The following is a 26,889-nucleotide window of genomic DNA, read 5'->3' as shown; positions in this document are numbered from 1 at the left end:
TGCAAAGCACTGATTGCATGGAAATGTGCTGATTTCACCAAAAAAGCTCTATAAAAGGCAACAAGATTGGCCAGCAGGCCAGTCTGTCCGGCTTCCTGCCAGGCTGCCTGCCAGCCCCAGGGTGGGTACTCCGAGCTCCCTCATTCAAAAAATGAAAATCAGCTATGAGAAGGCTCCCAAGGGATCAGGATTCTGCTTCCTGTAGCTCTCTATTTAAAATAAACGTGGCATAGGGGTATGTGTGTCAGGAAGGGCAGGGATGCCTCCACTATCATACAGCAGGAAAGGCTTCTCAACAACTGAAAAATCTCAGAAAATTTGCTGTATTTCAAAAGACAGATGCCAATGCTAACAGCACAGGAGGGAGAGGATGAGACATCTCCACATAAATCTGTGAGTGGGAAGACAATAGCAAAGAAATCCAAGCAGCAAGACGATAAATCAGAGGTGGGGAATCCCTGTCTTATCCCTTCTGCAGTGTGTGTGCAGCTATTGTATTTAATTAAAATAAATTACAGTTCGCTTGTGTACAGCCTGCAGGGCTTTTCACACCCCTGAACCAAAGCACAGGGATCAGCAAACGTCCTTCAGGAGTTCACTCTCCTTGTGTCCCCAGACGTGGAATGCAGATGCTCTGTCACAGCACAGTCGCAGGAAGGGCTGACGGATCGAGGCAGAACAAAAAGCCCAAAGAGTTCTGCTTTTATACCATCCACTTCCTCAGCTCCCTACGTGGGATCCTTGCCAGAACACTGGTAACATTAATGGAGAATGCAAAGCTGCCCAGCAGTGTGGCAGCTCCTTCTGGGCACGGATGTTTCACTGGAGAGTGGTTTCTTCTTAGTGCGGTGATTTAACTCTATAAACTAAACTATTTCTGGAGTGCTTGGCTGCGCAGGATCGATGCGTTTTCCTGGTTAACCACTGCACCCACACAGTGTAAATTCCTGCCTGAATTCACTTCTTGCATTTGCAGGAGCAGCAGCACCTCAGACAAGAACTCCCTGCACTGAGGTTCACACTCGCTGTGCCCCAGTTTGGTCCATCGGCCCCGCACCTCCAGGGGCCAGGAGGTGATGAGATGTTCACATGAATGCTGTGCCACACACCAGAGGACCCTGCAGAGTACATCTGTAGCCTGACAGTGATTTCTGGTGATACAAACTGTGTTTCCAGTGTCACCTGGGTCAGCCACCCATCCACAATGCTCCAAGATCCGGCTGATTTACGTGTAAGATCAGCCAATGGGAATGCAAAGCCGCCTACAAAGGTCTGTTACTCCAGGAGGTTTGGAAACTCCAGGCTGCAGATTAAAAACAAGAAGGAAGTACCTCCTGGCAGACCACATCCCTGACAGAATTAGAGACACGATGTACCCAACAGGACTCTTGATTTGGAGCTGCTCAGTGGATGCTCAGACAACAGAAAGCACCAGTTAAATCCTACCTTAAGCAGCTGCAGAATATCAGTCAATCGATGCCATTTGAAAAAAAAAAATCTATTTATTCTTGTCTTTAGAAAGGGAAGAGTGAGGAGGAAATGGATTTGAAGTAAGCTTAGAGAAGTCCACGATAATACTAATTGAAGATTTTGAAGTGCTTTCCCAACAGCAAGCAAAACACACAGATCTCAGACAGCAGAAGAGAAGCAGGAAAATGCAAAGCAGCTTGTCCAAGCTTATGCAACAGATGAGAAGCACAAACAGCACACGGATCTCCAGACTCCATCTCTGTGTCCTACCATCCTTTCATTTTAAAAAACTTAAATCCTATTTTGCACTCCAGAAAGATTTTCCATGTAGTTTTAAGTGTTAATTTTGAGCTCCACAGATTTTTTTTTTTTTCTTGATGTGGTACCTCACCCATTATCTCCTCTTCTGGACACATACAGTATAAAAGGATTTAGTATTTTAGAACCAAGAAAAGAGGGGGGGGAAAAAAAGTCCTAAATTTTTATTTAAAGGTAAATTCTTTTTCCTGTAGGCACATTGAATACAGGTTTGAACTAGCACTCATTTTTTATCTTACGAGGAGAGAAAAGACTGCTTGGAAACCGTATGAAAATTAAAAGCGCTAAGATGCAGCTAAATATATATATTTATGATATTTCCATTTGCTGAATTAACATAATGTACAATGTATTTTATGTATTATCTGTTCAGGTCTAGATACACTTCACTGCAGGCAGAGATGAAACAATTATCCAAAACACTGACAGACCATTTTTTAGCCCTGTGAAATGCAGTAACACAGACCACTTCAGCACACAGTTCCTACTTGTATGGCTCCTACACCAAGACACACCAGAATTTCTCAGTGTTAATGGTGGTGCCAGAGTTTTCTATGTCAAGCCACAGAGGCAAGTCACAAAATGGAAATCAAAAACTAATCTTAGCATGCTCCTCACTTTCTGCAAAGCACACATCAAACTCACAGGTACTTTCACATCTGACATAAATTAAAAGCCCTCTTTTAAAACCAAGTTGTGTTTTTTATGTTTCTAAGTCATCCAGAAGACAGCACTGTCAGATGGAGAGTTTTCTTTTGAATACCCACTGCCTGTGGGAATGGCTACTCCCCACACTTCCAACAACACTGACCTCTTTGGGGTTTGTCTCTTTTTATGCCATCCACGCCTGTGGACCTTCTCAGAAGCAAAAGGATATCTGAAGAGGAAAATTTACCCTTGTTGCCTGTCCTTTTCTCTTCAAACTCTCTCTGTCATTCAGAGTAAAGGGTAATATGCTCCAAGTCACCTATTTGCTCACAGATGGGCAAGGAGTGGGTTGTCTCTTGAGGTCAGATACTGCCAAAGAGTTAAAATATTAATATTGTGCCTGAAAGTTGAAGCAGCCGTGGTGCCCTCATTTCACAGGTACATGGGACAAACACAACTGACAGAGCAACTCTGTGGAAGGAACAAGAGTTGGCAGAGCTCTTAGCCAGCAGAAAGCTTCTAATGATCTGGTCCCTTCTTATGACCACCCTCCATCTTCACACAACCAACCATTTAAACAGGACTACGACAGGAAATTTTTCTACCAACCCTAAACATGTCTGTGTGCCTGGTATTACCTCTTTTTTCTGTAAGACATGAACTGGGATGGATACACTGACATGACACAACATATTCTTGCCAAGATCCTGCAGGGCAGATGGAATCTTGGAGCCCACCTTTTGAGCAGAGACTACTATCATGACTACAACAAAAGCTATTTCAGATCATTACTTAAAGTACACAATTGAAAAACCTAAGGTTTATGCCTTGCAGTAGAAGCACCTGATTAAAACGCACAGTTTAAACAGAAATCTCTGTTTGGCAGGTGAGGTTTGTAAGAATACAAGGTTCCCTTTTCCAAAACAAATGCAAGAGATTTAATCTAATTTAATACATTAATCTGCTACAAATCTTGGGCTAGATGCAAAGCTTTATTTACTGTCCTGAGGTAGGAAAAAGAATCAAGAATCCCAGAACACAAAGCCTGATTATTTTAAGGAAATGCCCATGCAAGAACTAATCCCAGAATTTACTGCTTCCCTGAGAGAGAAACAACCTAAAGGACGATTCCATTATCACAGAATGGTCTGGGTTGGAAGGACCTTCAAGACCATCCAGTTCCAACCCCCTGCCACAGGCAGGGACACCTTCCACTAGACCAAGTTGCTCCAAGCCCCATCCAACCTGGCCTTGACACTTCCAGGGATGGGGAGTCCACAACCTCTCTGGGCAACCGTATTTGATGTTCAGCTTGGAAAACACCACACAAGGAAAACAGCAGTAATTCACGAAGATACAAACTTTAAGATGAAGGGATGTCATCTCTCCCTGAACCCCTCTCTAGTCTGGTTTTTTAACCTGGAATTCCAGCTGTGCAGAGAGTTTTGGTCAAAAACCCAACTCCCTTTTCTTTGCACATGTGGCATTCCAGTTGAACAACGTAACGGATTGCCTTGGAGACCTAATACGTAGAACTCCTTATGGACACTTGGCTGAATTCCTTTCTTACCTGTTCCCAGTAAGTCATGCCCAATTTAAACAGCCTTTTCCAGGTGTCAAAAAGCCCCACAGGTTATGTAATGCCTGACCACCCTCCAAAAAGTGATGGATCAAGTATCACAACTTAACCATCCTCACATGCCTGAGCATTCTTTAGATCACACTGCCCCAAGGACTGCACCATCCCCACCCTCATGTGGAAATGGATAAGGATATTAAGGATGCCTTTGGTAATTTCATCGGTATTTTTAATGTGAATTTTGAGTCAGACCTTTTTTTAAGTGGAAAGTAGCATCCCACCACCCCACAGCTTTTATTCTTTACCTGGCTTGGCATTTCTCCAAGTAATTTAGGATCTCTAACAGAAAAATCACTGTAAGTTACCAGGAAATAAAACTGGACAACAGCAGTTCACCAGAACAAATGCTGGTGATTTCGTTATCGCTTCCAGCAGTGACCACACGTATTGCAGGGGAAAAGTCGACCAGGTTAAAGACTTTTCCACATTTTTATCTATGATCTCTCAGGGAATGTGCTAAGGAAACGGTCTCCCTACTGAATCATTTCAAGAATTTTACAGCCAAGATGATTTATTACCATAAAACAGGTCTTGGAAACAAGGACATTTGAGGAGACTCAATAGCTATTAAATCAGTGTGGAAAACATGATGCTGAAGGAATTGCAGATGCCTGACACATGTTCTACTACTCTTTTTTTTTTTCTTAACACTGAATGTCTATAAAAACCAAGCCTGCAGAATTACTTAAAACTTTTCAGACAAAGAGACACAGGTATAAATTAAAATGGTGTTCATATATAAGTAATAAAGAAATAACTAAAGTACCCCACAAAGGCTGTTTGTCAAACTGGAGTCACCAATAATTTCAAAACCTATGCGTTAAAAATATACTTATCGCTTAGTAAACAAGCTGAGACACATTTTGCAGAGTTATAGATGTTTTAGAGTTGAGTCAACAATACAGAGAAAACCTCACATCACCTTTTAATGAGTCCACTTGTTAGTTGGTGTGAAACCAAATTCAGAATCATCTTGGGTTTTGTTATTACAATTGCAATGTAGATGTTGTTGTTGCACAGAACATGCTCTGTTCAAGACAGTTAAAAGCATCTCTCTTTAAAATTTGCCATTGTCTACTACAAATGAATCAGAGAGATGATCTATGAGGCTTGCTATGCAAAACACCACGGAAAAACATGCTGCTTTCTTGACCAAAATGGAAAAAATTCTTGTGCTAAACCAGAGAACTACAGAATGGTCTGGGTTGGAATGGACCTTAAAGAGCATCTACAGTTCCATGGGCAGGGACACCTTCCACTAGACCAGGTTTCTCAAAACCCCATCAAACCATCAAACACTTACAATACTCAAGTAAATGTTTTTAATGTATTCCAAAATAGTCAAAATACAGTAGCCTGAAAGGAAGGCTTAAGGTTTTCTCACACCAGCTGATACAAAGTTTTGGAGCCCAAAATCCCTTTCCAGCCCTTCCTGCCTTCAAACCTCTCCTCTCCACATCCTTGGACCACAGCAGCTAAAACAGCAGTAATTTTGCAAGCACATAACCCAACCCTGAACTCCTTTATGCCTTGACACAGTGATGACAAAAGGAGAAAAGTGATCCACCTCATGCAACTTCACCCCGAGCCACGTGGCTCCAAACCAGGGAACTCAAGACAGTTCTACAAACTGCACTCACAGTCTGCGAAATGAGGAAAGCTAGTTGCCTTTTTAATTAAATGGATGTCTTAGAGAACAACTGACCTACAGTCTTATAAAAGAGGAAGATGAACATCCTTCTTTGACTTACGTTTTGGATTGTCCTGGTTCACTTGTACAACTCAGCCACCGTTCCTTTTTCTGCAACACAAGGAAGAAGACAAATTCTGTTAAAAAAAAAAGTATTTACTTGAACTGAAGTTTCTCATTACATTGTTAATTAATGCTTGAAGTTTACTGTTTGCTTTCAGTCAACACTGGAAAATATTTCCCTCCTTCCTTTTCTGTTTCTCTGATTTTGATTGCCAGAGTATTTCTGCTACATGACACAGCTCTATCAAGATGAACCATGGAGACTGCCTGGTGACTAGAGCATAACACTGAAGAACTAGAAATAAATCCCAAAACCTACTGCAGAGTTGACCAAAGAAATTCCTCATAGCTAGAGAAAATGAATAAATGAATAAACAAATAAAAAGAAAATATTTAATTGCTCAAAGATATCTTTGTAGTCTTGCTAGATCTGTGACTGCTCCTTGTTGGCCTTCAGCACCTAATTCAGGAAGGTGATGACCTGCCCTTGCTTTGGGGTCGTATCTGGTTGCTCAAACTTTCAGGCACTGTAAAACACTTCAGTGGGAGCTGAACATTGAAGGGGTTGGCCTTTATGTCCTGCTTTGTACTTTGGATTACCTGTGGAAATAGAGAAGGTATATCCATACCTTACTGGGAATTGAAACAAAAAAAAATAAAGGCAAGCAACCAAAAAACCACACACAAAAATCTCCTAAGTAGAGTTATGAGGGTATTGTCCTGAAAAAGAATGCTCTGATGCTACATTCTCTATTTAACCACATAATTAGTAAACTTCCAGCAGAAGCTGCAAAAAAATTCCTCATTCCCTTACTAGGCCAAGTAGCGACCTGGAAGAAGTACTCAAACCTCCATGAAGAACTGGTATGCTCCAGATAATGGAAAAACTAAGTAACTGGGGACGTGCTGGAAAATGAAGCACAGAGACATCTCATCACTCAAGGTTAGGGCTGTTCTTCTTCTGCTGAAAATGGTAATTTTCAAGAAAAAAAAAAAGAGACTATTAAAAAAAAAAGAGAGAGAGAGAGATGGAAAGAGGAGGACACCAGGCAGAAAGAATTCTGGCTCTGCATTGCAGCCAGGAAGGAATAACAAAGCAACAAGTAAATGCCAACATGGATTTGTCAAACTGCTTCACTCCCCAAGAAGTTAGAAAGCCCTAGGATATGGAGATGGTGCAGTAATCAGTCACCTGAGTGTGGTAGTTTTCATGCCACGTCATACTGCTTTCCCCCAAATAAATAAAAGGATCACAGAACTGGACGGAAAAACAAATCCAAAGAATAAAACTTAATTGTCCACAAAGTGATCACACAGATCTTGGCACGTGGCATCCAAGCTCCAGCATCAGCAGAACCCTGATGCCTTCAGAAGGAAGACAGTTATCTCATTAATTCATCAGACAACTATGCATGAGAAGTGTTTTCTTAATCTTGAGTCCTAAAATCTCAATATGAAATAAATACATGTATCATTAGGGGGTATGAAATCATCGAACTCCTTTATATAAGGGGCACCATTAAACGTCAAGCTTTTTAATTTAGCACAACAATAGAGTTTTACAAAGTGTGTTTTTCACTAATGACCTGGCCACTATTTTTGTTATTTTTTTGCCTGTAAAATGCACAGCCAATATTTTTGGTGTTTTTTTTTTTTTATAAAAAAAGACATTTCTTTCTCAAAATGTTGTGCAGGAAAAAAACAATCCAGAAAAAAATTAAGCTCAGAGTACAATTAAATATACAAAGGAAAACCACACAAGTACAGATTTCATCATACTCCTCCAGATTTTAAATAGATCAACATATTTTGGAGATGGGTGTGATTTTATGCGAGCTGTGCCCCTTTAAAATTGGCAACTACATTTAATTCAGTGCCTTCTTATTCCAAATTCCAAACTCCAGTTGAAAATAGATCTCACAATGGAGTCCTACAGCTGAATATACTCTAGGAGAAAATTAATACTCTAATTTATTCCAAATTCATTTGCATGACAGTATATCATTAGTATATACAAAAAAATATGTATTATATCAACAGAGAAAAAATTCTGTGCAAACAGTGAAAGAAACTCGCATCCCACCAGCGAGATGAGCTTGAAATTTAAAGCACAAAGCTGGTTTATTTCTCTGAAAAACAAACACACACAAAAAAATACCAAACAGAGCTGTTCAAGGTCCAGATTTTGATTTTTTAAAATACCGTGTGATCTTAACAAACAACAAGGCAAATATGATTTCTTGTACACCAGGTATCTCCTAAATAGCTGAAAACAGCCACGCAGTCAAGCCAGGACAGACTAAAAACTGATGTAACAACTCGGGTACAGACAGAGGTTTTCCTACCTCACTGATTAGTAACAAGTAGAAGAGGAAAGGAAACACACACTCACTTTATAACTCCATCAACCTTGTTGTCCTGGAAACAATTCTCCTACAAAAGAAGTACTTAACTACTAAAGCATCTTCTGCTACTACTTTTTGGTTTTTTTTTTCTTCCACCCCCTTCCCTCTCTGCAGTGCTCTCAATGTCTGATAAACAGCCAGTACCAAACCTATCTCGTAAAATGGCACAGAAATTGGATCTCTCGTTCCCAGAAGAAAATATATAATTCCATTTGAGTATGCAGCTCTTAGTTTTGCACAAAGCCCAAGGAACAGACTGTAATTTTGTTGTTGCTGTTGTTGTTAAAGTGACTTATTAACTGAACCTTTAATTTTAGAATATGTAATGCTGGTAAAAGGTACCCTCGGCATGTTCTTCCTGGGAGCAGAGTGAGAAATCTCAGACTGCAGAGCAGGCTCAGCCCTCCCTCGTAGGTGCTGAACAGCCCCAGCATGTACAGGCTGGAGCTCTGCACATAAAAATATTTGCTGTAAGGCTTCCTCTCTCCACCTGACCTACCATGAGTTTTGTCCTTCAACTGACCTCATCCAGAAAACTTAAATTAAGGACCAAGCTCTACCCTCAATATATATTCCCAAATACTCCATCAGCGAAATGTTTACTGCTTCCCCAAGCATTTTCTGTTCAGCCTGAGTTTCCTGCTCGCCTGATTGTACCTGGAGCTGAACAGGTTAATGTCAAACTTGCCTGCAGGAAAGTTTATCCACATGTAGCAGGAGAGAGACACTGAACGTGCCATGAAAACCAACACACATGGTATGACTGGATCCCCTTTTTCAGGTCCAGGAAGGACTCCATACAACATTTCCAGGATAACAAGTGGGACAGATACTCTTGCTGAAGGATGAACAAGGTAAGAGGACAACAGGACAAAAGCAAATGGCCTCAAGTAGTAACAAGGAAGGTTTAGACTGGATATCAGGAAAAATTTCTTCATGGAAAGAGTGGTCAAGCATCAAACAGGCTGCCCAGGGAAGTGGTGGAGTCACCACTCCTGGAAGTGCCCAAAAACAAGTGGATATGGCACTTGAGGACGTGGTTTGGTAGCGAACACGGTGGTGCTTTCGAGTTGATGGTTGGACTTGGTGATCTTAGAAATCTTTTCCAATTCAAACCATTCTATGATTCCATACAAACCAGAAAACCTACTGGGTAAACTCAGCCTTATTCACATACCTGGGGTGAGAGTCCTCTTTTGCCACTGAATATCTCTGTGGGAGTATTTTGTGTCACAGACCACAAAAAAAAAATCCCTATTTCTGGTTTTATGGTTACTGTCTGTGTTTGGAAGGGAACAGAACTTCTTGGTAATGTGCACCACATTGCTGACCACAAAGAAATTAAAAAAAAAACCCTCCTCTTAAGAGCAGAATTTTTATTGTCTCATATTCCCCCAGAAAAGCCCTGGGATCAGGAAGTCTTAGCAACTCCTGACTTTAAAGGAAAGAGCTCTAAGCAGGTTTCAGACCACAACTTTACACTCAGTATCCATCCATACACTGCTCTTTTTCCTACACAGCCCATTTGGATCAGATACAGTGATTTGGTCTTACCTAAACTGTCCAATCCACAGCAATGAATATACTTATATAAATGTTTTTAAACTCTTGCTTTTTGAAGTATTGATGTTTGAAGAAATTTTGCCTCTGACTCTCTCAGTCAGCCTGCCAAAACATCCTGCTTTCCAGTAAAGTGCCAAAGTCTGCACTGGTCTCAGATGGGAAAAATCACAATACACTGCTTTCAAATGAGACCTGTTAATTACCAAAACTATTCCCACAGTGAGTCCAAAGGGATTTTGGTTCCTTTAGACAATTACACCCAGCAGTTTATTCAGTGTGGTATCTCTCATTTATTATCATCACTCTGCTAAGGAGGAGACTTGCATTTTCCCTTGACTCCCTCCAACTTCCAATGTATTTACAAGGTCTTTTCATGTCCCTTATTAATGCTGGTTACCCATGTCTTTTTACTTTAGATTTTTGCATAATCCCTATCTAATTGTTTCCCAGAAAACTTGTGGATGCCCCATCCCTGGAAGTGCTCAAGGCAAGGCTGGAAAGGGCTTGGAGCAACCTGGTCTAGTGGAAGGTGTCCCTGCCATGAATAAGAACAGAATAAGATAATTTTTAAGGCCCCTTCCAACCCAAACCATCCTATGATTCTAATATGCTTTTACATTAGTTTTAAATTGTGTCCTTGTTTCTACTTTTCAAATTACTTAAATTTAATATATCAACATGATGTACACCTTTGTTTTCTCTTTTCTCTTGTGCTTTTACTCTAGACATTGTTAACCCTCAGGTCTCTATGTAGCCTCTGTACTCCTTTAAGTATCTCTGGAGAGATCAGAGAATCTGATTTGGGTTGAAAGGGACCTTACAGATCATCCAGTTCCAAACCCCTGCCATGGGTAGGGACACCTTCCACTAGACCAGGACATCTGCTTAGCTGGTAAAATTAGCTGAAATCTCAACTGATTAGGATTTGAAATAGCTACCAATAAACTACTATCACTAACAGATCTGAAATCTCAACCTCACAGTCTTGAGCTGCCTCTGCAAAATGCCAGGGATCAGGATTTATAATTTCTCATCCCCTCCACTACGGATCCAGCTCCCTCAGCAGCATTTACTGCACAGGCTCAATAAACATTCCATGTGTCATCGTGTAGGCAGTCAACATCTACAGAAGTCTGTCTTAACACGTCAAAAATCCAGGGATTTTCAGCATCCCATCCCTCATACCACGCATGAGAAAATTCAGCGGCAGAGACAGAGAGGAGGAAGATATTTGGAAACTTGGTACGTGCATGTAAATTTAAGATTATGAAAATTGTGGTGCCTTACAGTAGCAGCACTGTTGCACGTGTTACAAATGCTGAATTCTGTCAAACTATTTCCAGTAAATGCATTTTTTTCCCCCCACCTCAGCACTAGAAATTCCCAATGTATAACATAAATCTTTATATTCTGCACTTTTTAGCTTGAAAAAGGACCAGTTTTACCAGCTAGCTTTTAGGAGTGTTTAGACCTTCTCTGGTTCAGAAGCACACTGGATCTCAGGGTAGAAAAACATTCCTTATCCTAATTTTTTTCTTCTTATTTCAGGCAAATATTCCAAAGGCAAAGCTTCTGCCTTCTGCTGCCACTGAATACCAGTTGCTGCACAAGTAAAACACAAAAAGGCTTAAGCTAAGATTTTAAACCAGCTACTTTTCTTTTCTTAACTGTTTAGTTTTCAGTAATTGAGTATGTTATGGGTGGGAAATTAAAGCCCAGGGTGATGCAACCACTATCACTGAGTAGGGCAGAGGAAACAACAGAAAGAAAACAACTTGCAGTATAGTATGAAAACATGATATGGAGAGTAAAACAATATTAATAACTGAAAAAAACCCCACCACAATAAAACAACCTCCTCTGAGGATGATTATTTTTAGTTTCGGGCAGTATCGTTACAGAATATCTAATAAAGTTGACACAAAGAACTTCTAAACCATTTATTAATTACTTGAGGCTATTTTTTCATTTTACTGCTTCGCTGCAATTTCCATTAACATACGAAATTATACCAGTTTTTTTCCAAAGAGATATTTCCAGTGAAGTCAGTGTGGATTCAACAAGGCCAGGACCATCATATAAATAGAAATCAGAAAATAGTATTTCCATAAGAAACCGCTCAGGTTTATTGGATTAACAGGCACTTACAAGTGACTCACGCTGACACAGCCCATAGTAATCCAATCTATCTGTGATAAGAACAGATTCAAAGGAAATCTTAAATTTAGAAAATCACCTCTGTGAACGCTCACATAGTTGGTTTTATTGTATGAAATCACATTAAGTGTTCTCTCCAAATGGGAGGGCAAATAAATTAAAAGCTAAATTCTTGTAATTTTTTACACCATGAGTGTAGCATGTTCTTAAGAGTAGTAGCTGCCACACTGAGCATAATTAGAGCAGGATAATAGATTCCTGCGTGGAACACAACAGTTTTCCTGTCCACGGTCCCAGGAGAACATGCTGTGCCAAAAGGAGTGGGAAGAAGAAAAGCCACCAACCCACTACAGTTTTCTTGGGGAAATTAAGATAGGTTGTTAGATCTGTGATGGTAATCATGCTTTTTTTTTCTCCTGCCTTTACATTGGTTTTGGTTTCCATTTGGCATTTCTTGGGGAACTCTTGACTTGTCTGCAGGGGATGTTACTAAATCTTAACATACACTGAGGTGTTCTGGCACAGCCAACTGAAGTATCAATGCTTTCCTGAAACCCTGAAGGATGCATTCACAGCTCTCACACCTCCTTTAAAACAGGGTAGCAAGCAAGGAGCTGAGACTGGCATGGAGCTTATTTCTATAAATACTCCTTTTGCAGCAATAAAAGAATTTGTTCTTTGACACAATACCTCTTAATACTGCCATGAATAGAAATGGTCTTTAAAAAGTGTATTATTATATATTAGAGAATCGCAGTTATAGAACAGTTTGGGTTGGAAGGGACCTTAAGAATCATCTTATTCCAACCCCCTGCCATGGGCAGGGACACCTTCCACTAACCCACGTTGCTCCAAGCCCCGTCCAACCTGGCCTTGGACACTTCCAGGGATGGGGCAGCCACAGCTTCTCTGGCCAACGTGTGCCAGGGCCTCACACCACCCTCACAGGGAAGGATTTCTTCCTGATATCTAATCTAAATCTGCCCTCTTTTTATATGAAAAGAAAGTTGCCAATATAAGGAAAGGCGACACTAGCCAGAGCGAGGGGTCGTGCATTGAGGACCTGGAACTGGACTGTTATCTTTATCACCAATTACTGTAAACCTTTTCATTAAATTCTACTTTCTGTAAGGATATTTGAAAGCCACATATCTTCTGCCATCCCTAAAGCAGAGACACTGCTTCAAACTCAAAGAGCTGTAAATCACTGAGCACACAGATGAAAACTCATTTGTAGGAACCAGCTGCACACCACTGGGGCCAACAAAAGCTTATCAAATATAGCTTTCAAGGCTGAAGTGACTTATTTAGAGAACTGCTCTGCTGCTCTCACCTGTAGCACCCAGTTTAGTTAGCTCAAAGATAACAGTACATACCAAGCACATCATAAGCAGGCGGCTTTAATTTTTTATGGACTTCTTCCTTCAGGCATACACACCCTTTCTAAACAAATTCCCATTAATGGCTATGCTACAATTCTAAAAAGCAGTATGTTATAGCCTTGGGCTAACTAGAGTCAGCTACGTTGAAGCTGCAATCACAGTTAAAACTTGGTGTATTACTTTCACCACAATAAAGATACTCCCTCAGAGAGTCTCTTCATAGTGCAATATTTTAAAAAAGCTCACCATATCCTGCATCTCCTGTGAATTTGGTCATGACAGCCTGGGGCCTTGCCCAAGGACACTCAGAATGAAGGTCAAAAATCAACCAGTAGTCAAAAAACATTGATTACATGAAAGATTTTTAATGTACTGCACCCAGGGATGCAGACATAGCATGAAGGAGTGAAGAGCAGATGAGAATTCAAATGGTAAAGTGCAGGGGGAGACAAGGCACAATTTGGTCTGTTTGAAAGACAACCTTAAAAATCCCATTTTCTGTCACAATGAATTGCGTTTTCAAAGTGTGACCTCCCTGCTCTCATGCATTATTTCAGATTTGTCTTTCGGAGAAATTCCAGCCTCTCCATTACAGTAAAATGCTGTAAAAATTTTCAAATAGCTAGATTTTGTGCTAACCCTAATTCATAATCATTCTGGCCTTGCAACCATGGTGTGAAATTCACTGAGCTCGACAGCTGGGAAGAGGGGGGTGTGAAGAGTGGGGGTGCTGTTGTGGTCTTTTTTTTTTTTTTTTTTATTATTATTATTATTACACTTCTGGTGTTCAACCCTTCCACTCTACATGAAATCCATATTCAGAAGTCTGTAAGGACAAAGACGATGCTTTTACTTACAGATATTTGGTCAGATTCTAAAAGCATCTGCACCTTCATTTGCAATGAATGAATTCATCTCCCTTCAAATTTACTTTGGTGACCAAAATATGTATTTCCAGCCTGCAGCCCTGACTTAGATAAAAAAAGTTGTGCTGCTCAGAAAATTGGGGTTTTTTTGGTCCAGACAAGACTCTCTGTAATAATTTTTATCCCTTCAAAAGCCTCTAAAAGACACCTACTGAGAAGTGCTTTATAATGAAACCTATAAAGAACATTGCCTGAGCTCACAGCATTGGTACAAAATTAAACCTTAACTCAAGTTCTAGGAAAGAATCAACAGTTTTTCACGTAAACTTGTGGTGAGTTTTCACTGAAGCCCTCAAACCCTACCTACCCATGCCCAAATTCTGTACTTCATTTCCTATCCTAAATCAGTCATAACAGCAAGATGGTTTTGCTCTGTCATTTTAAGATCTCGGTCAAACCCAACACTAAGCACAATTCTGGATGCTGGAACTTGGCTGTGGACTGAAAAAAAAAAACACAAACCCAACACTGAGAAAATCTATGAAATTTAGTCTGGTTTTACTACCTAAATGGGCACTGGGCTCAGCACTTCATCAGAAAACACAAGCAGTCACGGATTTATTGGTTACCATGCTCTTGATACATGTTGGATCATCATCACCAAGTGTACAAACTCACACTGCATTATTCAGATTGGAAAAGACCACCAAGATCACAGAGTCCAGCATTGCCAAGGCCACCACTAACCCATGTCCACAAGTGCCACATCCACACATCTTTTAAATCCCTCCAGGGACGGTGACTCCACCACTGCCCTGGGCAGCTGTGCCAGTGCTTGACAACAATTTGGTAAATAAATCTTCCCTAATATCCAAACTAAACTCCCCCTCCAGTCCACTTCCTCCCGTCCTATCACTTACTGGGAAATAAAGACCAACACAACCTACTGACAACTGCTTTATAACACAAGCACATCAGGCAGTCAAACTCTCGCTTAATTTCTTATGCAACTATCTGTCAACTTTTTATTACTTTTCCCCAAAATTCTTCTACTCTTCACAATACTTTAAAGGTCACTACTCCCCACGCATCCCAAGGACTATGAAAAGCAACACTGGGCTGTTTCATGGATCATCTCCCAAGTTAACTCGCTCCAAGGCACACAACGTCACTGTCCTTCTGCCTCCGTAATATTGTCTTTAGGCAGGTACAAGTTGTCTCAGTGAGAAAACATTACCTTGTGAGTGTCCTATTAAAAAAGATTAATCTGTTCAACACCTGATGATTCACTCACCCACATGTTAAAAGTCCACACAAAAATGACTCATTCTGTCCGTAAGAATATTCACCTGGGATACCCAAGTCCCCTCATCTTTTCCAGAGTTGGTAACACCTTTCTTATGCAAAGTAAGTGGATGGCAGGCTTTCCTATTACAGCATGGGTGACATGAAGGGATTGGGCCCCGGTAATTTTATAAACAATCGACATAATAATTATAAAAATACTTTAGAGTTGAGTTTGTAGATAACTGAAGAGGAAACAGTAACACTCCATAGTGAGCTGAGGGTCAAAGACAACTGATTTTAAGCCTAAACAAATCAGAAATCATTCACTTTTGAAGGAATTCAGGCTACTCCTCCGTGATTTGGACACTTTCTACCCACAGAAGGGCTCGGAAGGAATTGTACTGAATCATCCTGGTACGAACGGCCAGTGCAGGGCAAAACCATATTAAGGGCTTGGCTGAATGACATCACCCCTTCAGTGTCCATGCAACAAATCAAGTTGAATTCTAGGCTAGAACTTCATGTCCAGTTCTGATACCCACACTGAGAAGAAGCCGAAGTACTGGCAAGGATTCAGAGGAAGAGCTCAGAAAAGAGTGGGTCTGGCTGGGACACAGACTCCGTGACGCCAGGCCAAACACGTCCTTTATTACGGAGATGAGTCCGTGACCTTGTTTTCATAGGTACTTTGTGAATATGACAAATAACAAACAACCCTGCAATCCCTGGAGAGAAAGGCACAGCAAGATATTACAGCTGGAAGCCAAACAAGCTCCAATTTGAAATAACTTGTCACTTTTTAGCAACAGAGCTGCTAAATATTTACCATTACCTGGTGTTTTAGGACCGAAGAGCTTCTAACAGCCCTCCAAGATGCACTTCTGTGGAAAAATTCTTATCTTCTACAGAAAGCCAGCCAAGGTTACAGGTCTGGTATACACATGAATCTAAAAATTCCACAGAATCACAGAATGGTTTGGGATGGAAGGGACCTTAAAGATCATCCAGTTCCCACCCCCTGCCATGGGCATGGACACCTTCCACTAGAGCAGGGTGCTCCAAGTCCTTTCCAAACTGGCCTTGAACAATTCCAGGGATGGGGCAGCCACAGCTTCTCTGGGCAACCTGTGCCAGGCCCTCACCACCCTCAGAATAAAGAATTTCTTCCTAATATCCTATCTAAATCTGATCTTTCAGTTTAAAGCCATTCCCCCTTTTCCTAACACTGCTTGCCCTTTATTAAATGCTAGCTATGGAAACTGAAAACTGCACTGAAGTCAATTTTCATGTTTAATTTTATTGTTACTGCTATGTAATGCTTACTGCTGTGTGGTCCCTCAAGATCAACTGTGTTCTTCTGCCTCGAAAGAAGCATTTTAAATATGGTTTTTCCCCTTGGTAAACTTACCTGAAAAAATACAAGCATGGAAATTACCTGATTTACTATTTTTTTTGCACCTCATTACTTCAGGAAGTAACACAGAAGATAGAGAAAAGAAAGAGAATCTAGGAGTTTAATTTAGGGCAGTCATAAATAGTTACTCAGATTGTGTATTATTAGAATATGATGAGGATTTACACAAAAGGACACTAGTTTAGCCAAAAAAGCAATTAACAGAAGTGACCAAGGACATGCCTGCTGCTTTCGTGACACAGCTCCCTCTTTCCAGCCCTTCTATCATCCAAACACTTTTTACTGCCATCCCTTCTGCAACTCCTGAACCTGAATTTTTGACTAAAGTTTAGATAGTACGTGGAGGAACCAAAGTGGACAGCACAGCCAGTTCAGTAATCCAGGAAAAGATAAGGCTTTTAGAAGCACATGTTAGACCTCCACGGGTGGCTGTGCCAGCCCTCACAGAGCCCATCACTGACACCTTGCTCAGAGCATTCCAAGAGGAAACGGGAACAAAGGGAATGAACTGCCCAACACCACAAATGTGCCCTGAGAAATGAAGAACATCAGAAGAAATACCCCAAGGAAGACACAAAAAGTAAAGTATACAAGCTCTGAACTGTTTCTTCTAATTCTGTATTTTTAAAAAAAAAATAAAATAAAATTAGACCGAATAAGGCATAACTGACTCATTTTTAATTCTGAGTCATCCCGAATCTGTGGATTCCTGTGTCAGACTCTCTGTGCCCTGAAGAAGGTAACAGAATATGGCAATTTCTAATCTACTTAAGAATCAGGAAATTCTCACAGCAGGCAAGAGTAGCAGGCCACCATTTTCCCTTTATATTGAAAAAAAAAAATTAATCAAGCTCTCTCTATTGAATATAATAAGAGCTTTGAACAGAGTGGGTAAAATAAGGCACACTGCTTCACAGGGGAAAAGCAGAGAAAGTCTTTCCCTGGTTTGTCCCATTAGAACTTCAAGAAAACAAAAAAATCTCGACAGCAGTAAGAAATCAGGGCAAACTCCTTCACACAGGCGTGTGTTGGGGTCTGTGTAAAAAACCAGCACAAAACTCATGTCTTAAATAGTACCAGCTCTGTTCCTGATGCCACGAGGCAACAACTCCTCACCTTCTCCTCACACTTCCATTTTATTCCATTTTAATATTCTCCTAAATCAAAGACACTGTTTTTATGCAATAACTGCCAGTGTGTCGTTTACTCCACGGCACTAGAGTTTTAACTCCTTGTGGATGGAATCCCAGCAAAAGAAATGCATTTCAGGAGCTCGGGATACTAGAATTTCTGGGGAAATTATCACAGAAATATTTAACACAGTGGTTCTGAATCTATTAATTTTATGAGAAGATTTCAACTGCTCAGCATTTTTCTTAAAATTCTTGTTCCCAGAAATACCAAGTTACATAAGAATCTCAGATGCCAATAATGAAACGTTTTCTAGTCTCCAAGGTAGCACAGAAATGCCAGAAATTTGTCTGACATTCCTCCCCCTTCCAAAAAAAAAAACCCAGAAGGCACGTAAAAAGAACTCAAAGTGTTATAAATAAAAGTCTCATTAATTATCAATTATTGAAATACTAGTGGCCTATTTGTGCCTGAATACTTGGTCAGGAATGTTGTTAATGGCTTCCACGAATTCCTGTCAGGTCTTCTCTATCCAGGAAAAGAAAAAGAAGAAAAGAAAAACCCCCCCCAAAAAAAAAAAGAAAAAAGAAAAAGTACTACTTTGCATCACAGTTTTCCAGCCTTTTCAAGATTACAAGTACTTGACGTTGTTATTAAAATGAATATCTATGGCTTTAATGAAACACACCAGTTTTCTCCTGAGATCATGGCACCAACCACTATGGAATCAGCACATGGAATAAAATCAGCAGGAGCACTTCCCCATCAATGACAGCAACAAACAGCTCTGTTAATTTATTGCTCATTATTATTCATTATGACTCTGGCTCAAAACAACTTTCAGAAGAGTAGCTGGGAGACTCTGCATTTTTCCTTAGCAAATATCTACATAAAATATAAAAATGAGGCATCTAAACTATCTGTTCTCAATTAAAGAACATGTTTATATGGTCCACAAATTCTCGTAAAATGCACGAGCAGATTAAAAAAGATTAACACACACACTGAGAAGTCCAAATCCTATGTAACACTTAAATATTCACGCCTTAAAAGTTATTGTAAGTGAAGAGCAGAAATAAAGGCCACCGTGAAACTATGGTTGTAGTTCTGGAAGTTACCAGAGGGCTGGATGCATTATCCAATGCATTATCCAAGGTTCCTGAGCTGCTCACAAAATTTGCCTTATGACTATTTGGTATAGGAGAAACACTGGCACCAAGTCACTTGTTACTGCCCCTCTCCTAGGACAAAAAAACTGGAGAAGTTTCTTCTCTCTCCCTCTCAAGCCCTTCATCCTCATTTCAGACCCAAAGCCTCCAAAATGTTTTGCACAGGCATGGGGGGAAAACGAACTTTAGGCCTTCTGTAGAGAGGAAAGGGGATCCAAAATGGATCCCTCTGCAGAATTAAAGCCTCAAACTGCAGTTCTGCTCATTTATATTTCAATCCAGTTCGTGTGCTGGTATTACAGCAGCATATGGCAGTGTGTGTTTCAGTTGGAAGAGCTTCAGGGAAGAGAAGCAGCATCATTCTAAAAAACTGCTTATATACCAAATCAAGCTTTTTTTCCAAGTGAGTTACACTGAAGTCTTTAGGATGCTCATCCTCTTCTACCAATTCAAAAACCCCTCCACATCAAGTACCAAGTTTCCTTTGCACAATTATCTCTAGACTGTTCAGTTTTTTATGGCAGAACACCAAGAAATAACAACTATGAAGGAAGCCTAAGTTCTCTGTTTACAACAATGGTGATAAAAAGAATATAAGATCTTACTACTTGCTGTTTGGAATTATTCCAGCAACTAAGAGACTCTGGATAAATCTCACCTCACTTCAAAAATCAGATATCCAGAAGAGATTAATTTTAATCCAGTGGGATTAGATGGGATACTACCTTTCACAATGCAAGCTGGGTGAAGCCCTGGATTCCAGGGGAACCAGAGCTCTGGAGATCTGCAGAGATGGTATTTGCATTACAAACATGAAAGGGAGTTACCGTAAACCAGACACATGTTGTACCACTGCCAACACCTCAGCAGAACCTGAAATCCTGCTTCAGTTGTCTAAAATAGACAACACCAGAAACATCACTCCTGAAATAACCTCAGGACCGTACAGAAGGTGAAAACAGACAACTTGAATGAAACAAACCCTCTGAATAAACACCAACCTGATCATTCCCTGATTGCTGAGCAGTCCTGCCTCACCCTTAAGCCATGCATAGGTTTTTTTCAGGCCTCAGTATCAACAAATCTTTACCACTGGTTTCAGGGGTCATTCCCTTGAGAAATGCTCAGCAACTGAAATACAAGTTACTGTATCCCAAGGAAACTGAGACATCTCGCTGAAATTTGTGCCTGAACCCTCATTTCAAACCAGTTGTATCCCAAGTACCCTGCTTAGCCCTCATCTGTGGAGCAGACAACTCCACCAGTGAGTATTCTCCCAAACCACAAGAATTTTGTGTTAATTTTCCTTTATTCTTGGCAGACATTAACTGAAAACACCCCTCATCCTCTCCATCCTGACACCATCCATGAACATTTGTATTCAATCCACGCTTATTTGATGGGAACAAATAAACAGTGAGCTCTCAGCATCCTTCAGTCCTCCAGAAAAATATTGTCTTTCCTCAAATTAACGTTAACAACAAGAGATCAGTGAATGCCACTGTTGAAGCAAACACCTGCTCTAAGATTTGGTGGGCAGGAGAGCACTTAGAACCTGCTAAACCCGAGATCAGCTACCACTCAGCTGAAATAAACCCCAGCCCCACATTATGTAATCTACATAGTTTTTAGACCAGTCTGCATTCTTGCAGAGCCAAAAACTGAGGAAGCTACAGACAGAACAAAAGGGAACAGAAAGAGTTCATCAACCTCAGCCCAGAGGCTGCTTACGAGTCTGAGTTTGCAGAGTTACACAGGACTGTCCACTCACCCACACAAACCTGAGCACTGCGATCTCAGAACGTCAAGGGTAAAGCACCACAAAATTTCCAGCGAGTCAGATCAGTCATTTGGATGAACAACCACTAACAACTAATAGGTTAAAAGATCCACTTTAGGGTTGGGGCTGGGTTTTCCTTTTTTTGGTAGTGTATGAGTAAGTCCAGACACAAACTCATCTTAAAAACTCAAAACCAGCTCAACTGATGTTGCCACTGACCACACAGACCTATCAGAAAGTGGTAACACATAAATTAAATCTGACCTTTAAAGACAGATTCATCTCACTCAAGTTCTTCTGCTGAATATGTTGGGGTTTTTTCCTCATTTCACAGAATCACAGAATGGTTTGAGTTGGAAGGGACCTTAGAGTTCATCTCATTTCAACCTCCCTGCCATGGGCAGGGACACTGATCACCATCTCAGGTTGCTCCGAGCCCTGTCCAACCTGGCCTTGAACAATTCCAGGGATGGGGCAGCCACAGCTTCTCTGGGCAACCTGTGCCAGGGCCTCACCAATGTCACAGGAAAGATTTTTTTCCTAATATCTAAACTAAATCTACTCTCTGTCAGTTTGAAGCCATTCCTCCTTGTCCTGTCACCACATGCTCTCGTAAACAGTCTCTGAAATGGAATATATACTACTGGAAATGCAATATCTGATCCCATCTCTAGGTTGCAGACTTTTCACTTATTTATTTTCCCTCACTTTTAAGAGTGAGGGAAAATAGGCAAAACTACCAACCACACAAGTCAAACAAAGCCATTCTTGCAATCAATGTTACCTTTACATTATCCTTACATTTAATTTTAAACTCCACTTTCATTTTATCCTTTTAGGTCACCCTTTTTCACCCAAAGAGACTCTGCAAGCCTTCTCCTCACTTTTAAGCAAGCCACAACGATCCAGATGCTCCTTCTTAAGCATCACAATGACTGACTAAAACTCTCTACATGTGAAAACATTTACCAGTTCGAACGGCTGAAATACCGGGGTGGGATTTAATTCACTCAATCTCAAGTATGTACATGGGTCTATAAGCACTTTGGGTGTCTAGATAATGCAGACAGCAGCTCATCTGACCACACAGAAGTAGTGACAGTAGGACAGACCAAACTGCTAATTCAGCTTCACCGGCTGGGAGAGCATCCACCACTGCGCTTTAGCCTGGTGCTATTTTGGATAGTGCAGAATACTCCATAAGGATGAGAGCCACAAATCCATATGGAGGAATCTTCTGGTAGGATCCACATTACATCATCTGACTGATCTGACTATCTCAAAATACATGGAAGTTCATGAAGAGCAAACCTTCTTCCAACAAAAGCACAGTAAGAAAGACACAAAACCAGGCTGGAAGAGCTTCCCAGTTTCAGCCTGAAGTGGAAGATAAACAACCAATGCCCCATCCCTGGAAGTCTTCAAGGCTTGGTCTAGTGGAAGGTGCCCATGGCAGGGGGTTGAAACAAGATATTTTAAAGGTCCCTTCCAAAAGGTCTCTTCCAACCCAAACCATTCTACCACAAAGGCAGATGAGAGAGTTATCAGTGTCACACCTCACCTCTGGAGATTAAGGTGGCCAAATTGTAGGATTCTGGAGACAGATAAATTCTCAGTGTAGTCACTGTGATGTAAAAACAGCATTTTTAAGATTCCATTAATTACCACCTCTTCAAACAACTCTGAAAACCCCCAAGAAAGACTCGTCCCAATCCTGACCTGTGCACAGGTCATAGTTGAAAAGTGGCTGCATTACTGATTACAAGTCACTCAAGTTCAATATTTGAAACAGTAGTTTTCTCTATTTTTAGTTGTGCAGCTAAAACAAAAGCCCTGCTTGAGCAGGAGGGCTGGACCAGACAACCTTCATCAGGTCCTTTCTAACCTCAAGCATTCTGTTATTAAGAAACAAGGAAGCTTCTTTAAAGAAAACTAAAAAGAACAGGCAAAAAGGTGAAGGTTTTTAGGGGCTGACAGCTTGCTAAACACCCCATATTGCATAAGAACAGAATAAGTGCAACTTAAAAAAAAAATTAAGCAAAAAATCACATTAAGAAAGCATGTCCTTCTAAAAGAGAAGTCATACAAGGATGCTAGGAAAAAAAATAAAAACTTCAACAAACTAAATGTAAAATCACAGTATTTCAGGCTTAAAAAAAGAAATAACATCCAGAACTCAGGTGCTAAGAGAAAATCTTATCAAATACAGCAGAAGGATGAAGTTTATCACAAAGTCTTATGAGAAAGAAAATAGGGGACAAAAATTCAACAGGACAGAGTCGTGGGGAGGGGGAAAAACTCAGAAGTCCTTCTTTGCCACATGAAAACCCAAATGAATTCACTGTTCAGTACATAAAGTTTAGAGAACTTCCAGCATTGCCTATGGAGCAGACAAGGACAGAGGATCCTCTCTGGGCAGCTGAGAACTGTCACTGCCAAAGCCTACCAAGAATGACACAACCAGGAGCACACGTACCCAGCCAGACTTCTGAGGAAACCAAAACACTAAAAATACCAACTGATGGACTGCAATATGCAGGTCACAGACATGAGGGCTCTGAAAGTGCTCCAATTAACTGGATACTGGGATTCCCAGAAATTCCCAGAAAGTGGGAAAGCTCTTAAAGAAAATTCAGCTGTAGTGCAGCAAGGAGGGAGGTCTTATTATTGACATGCTCATAACTGACATGCTAAGAACATATCCACTTACACACACACATGCACAAAAGCAGAGTCCTGTACAGTTAAACCTCTCTTATTTAACTGAACAATAAATTATGCTGAAAGGCCACACTCTGAGGTCGCAGGTCTATTAAAGATAAACCAGCAAGTGCATTAAAGCAGTTATCATCAGTCTTTTTGTCCAACTAGTTATTATACAGTGTGACTGGGAGAGAAAACAGAAGATGAAATTCAAGTAGATTAATTCCAAGGCCTTGCATTTTGGGGAAAAAAAAAAAATCAGGCAACTCCACACAGAAAATGATGGGTTCTAAATTAGTTTTTTCTGATTAGGGAAGACCTTGAGTTACTGTAGATAACTTTGTGAAAATACAGTTTTCACAGGGGTTGATAACAGGAGCAGCAAAAAAAGCAAACAGAATTTCAGGAGTAATTAGGAAAGGAACAGAGGGGGTAAGAGGAAGCAGCAGTGGGACACTGGGACACAGCAGCACGTTCATATCCAACTCTGCAGAGTTTTGGTCTCCTATCTTAGAAAGGGGGTAACACACCAGGGAACAGCGAAGACGAGACTCAGAGAGCAGCTCCACACGAGGAGGGATGAAATCAAGCAAAATTCCAAAAGAAGGGATTGAAGAGAGATCAGATACAGAAGCACCACCCAAGCAAGAGAGAGAGGTATCTCACAAACACCTTTAGAACATGAAGCCTTTTTCACGAGGTGAATACACAACCTGTGCACTTCACAGCCCTAAGACAGCAGGGACAACAAAGTGTGTTCCCACTGGACAAGTCCATGGAGGCAAACACGGAGCTGTGACACAGCCTGTGGTTCAGGATTCCCTAAACCCAGGTTGCTGGAAGGACATGTGACTGCCATGGGAAGCAGAACTACATTCCCTGTTCTTGGACACTTCCCTAAGTTGCAGCTACAGGCTAACCATGAGAAAAATTATTTTATGCTACAGGTCCTTCAGTTCTGGCTCAGTTATGTATTAGGAGTTTGCTATGTTAATGTTAGAAAACAAGAACAAGTTAACAGTTCTACTCTGAAGGCAATTTCCTACATTAAATCATCTAAAACCTGTATGTATTTATGATTGTGGAGATTTATTCAACTGCCTAATTTACCTTATTCAACATTATTTTCTGCACACCACCAATGCAGAGAGTGATAAACCAGTAAGTTCTAACCAAGCTGATTTTGAGACTAAAAGCTCATAAGATGAAAAATGCTGTGAGCAAAGCAGGTCTGGCCCTTTTGAATATTAAATATCATCCTCAGTCATCTAAATACAAGAATTCCTTCCCCTCCCTATCTTTCAAAGGTGAAATTACAAATAATGCAGCCCTGGAACAGGCTGCCCAGGGAAGTGGTGGAGTCAACATCCCTGGAAGTGTTCGAAAAACGTGGTTGTGGCACCTGAGGACATGGTTTAGTGGTGAACATGGTGGGGGTGCTGGGTTGACGCAACTGGACTTCGTGATCTTAAAGGTCTTTTCTGACTTCAGTGATTCTGTGACGAAAGGACGACACCGTATCTTATACATGAAATTATCCATTCCTACTAAATATTTTACAATTACTCCAGATTTTTAAGTGTACCAAAACAACACAGTGATTTTACTACAAATTCAGCTGTGCCACGTGCAGCAGCGGGCAAACCCACCCTCTGCTTTTGGCAGGACTTGGTGCCATTTCAGCTCTTCTCTCCACGAGGATCTGAGTTGGGATCTGTTCCCAGCACTGTTCAATGAATTCATAAATGACATGAAAAGGGCTCAACAGTGAGATGACAACATCTGTTGATGATACTGAAGTTGTTCGCAGTAGCAAAAGCAGTAAATGAGTGGGAAAAACTGAAAAAGGACTGTGTGTACATTACTGACTGGACAGTAAAATATACACCAATGAAACTCAGGAGGAATCTCCATGAAATTAAGTGTGAAATAGGATGACTGGAGGTGGGGAAAGTGGTTCTACCTCATGTAGAGATCAGCAGGATCCAAACTGACTCAACCCTTGGAGCAGGCTGAGCTCCAGAAAACTGTGATTGTCATGGAGAGAGTATGTATGAATTATCTAAGTCACTTCCAGTGCAAGAAGCAGATTTTTTTATGGAGTTCTGGTTCTAAACTAAACAAAAGAACATGGTTCCTCACTGAACAAGCTGCCATGTTAGGTAGGCTGGAGAACCACTGAGTTTTACAGCTCTTAATACTTCTCATTAACGAATTCCAAAAGACAAGTCCAGTAATCATTGTAAAAAAAGCAATCTAGCTCAGTAAATCCCTGTGCTACAGATGCCTGGAGAATGAAGAGTGTGCAGAAGGAGGATCTTACTCTCATTCTGTTCCTGTGCTCCTCAAAAACCCACCTGTGGCCATGGCTCTAGATGAGTGTACAAGGAGAGCTGCTCTCCTGCTCTTAACCTTCACTACCTCTCTGTGAGTCCTTTTCTCTGTCACAGATATAATATCCCAAAGGACTGTTACAGTGCCAGCATCTCTTCCTTGCCTGTTATAAATATCACAACACAGATCACATCATCTAGTTTCACACCACAAAGGGGGAGCTCTAAACAGGCTAATACCAACAACTCTACTGCTAAAAAAACCCCCAAACATTTTATTAGCTATTTCACTGATTTCAAAGAGGGATCAACAGGTCCCTGAAATAACAGGAAAGTTGTTGGACCTTTTCATTCTATTCTTTCTGTGTAATCTGTCAGGGAAAATCCTCTGAACTAAACTGGAAAGGCATATCCAAATTGCACAGCAGTAGCAGCTGGAGGGCAGAGAGGGATCTGGTGACTAAGCATAAGGTCTATCAGTCATCTCAGATAATTCTATATGCAAAACCATTATCACTGCAATGCAGCTTTGATCCCCACAAACCATTCATCCACCAAAGTGCAGCAAAACACTTCCCTCCTTTTGAAAGGAAAATGAAGCCTAGACAAAAGGGTCCATTCACTATTTGAGTTCCCTCTTCCACTAACTGGAAGGTGACTTGCTGCTTATTGCTCATTTTCACTACATGCACCTCTTGCTAAGAAGAGAAACTCCCTTTGAAAAATCCCAACCTGAAAAATTACCTGGATTTCCAAGCAACAAGATCAAAGTCCTGCCTATTCTAGGAAACAGCCCTATCTATTTAACAAAATTAATGGGTATTTTAATGACACACTACCACACAGTAATTGACTCTTGATACAGTTGTTC

General features: G+C 40.7%; 1 long non-coding RNA gene across 3 annotated transcripts in view; it reads right to left on the bottom strand.

Moving 5' to 3' along the window:
* LOC113958007 overlaps positions 1-26,889 on the bottom strand; it is a 119,565-nt gene that overhangs the window by 52,545 nt on the left and 40,131 nt on the right. For all 3 annotated transcript variants that reach the window (XR_003531370.1, XR_003531369.1, XR_003531371.1), the window contains exon 3: positions 5,827-5,876. This is a non-coding gene — a long non-coding RNA (uncharacterized LOC113958007). The remainder of the gene's footprint in view (positions 1-5,826; positions 5,877-26,889) is intronic.

This window comes from Corapipo altera, unplaced genomic scaffold (genome assembly GCF_003945725.1).
Source record: "Corapipo altera isolate COAL_440 unplaced genomic scaffold, ASM394572v1 178, whole genome shotgun sequence".
In the NCBI taxonomy this organism is placed as follows: domain Eukaryota; kingdom Metazoa; phylum Chordata; class Aves; order Passeriformes; family Pipridae; genus Corapipo; species Corapipo altera.
The sequence above is the reverse complement of the archived record's forward strand: the minus strand, read 5'-3'. Positions and strand labels throughout refer to the sequence as shown.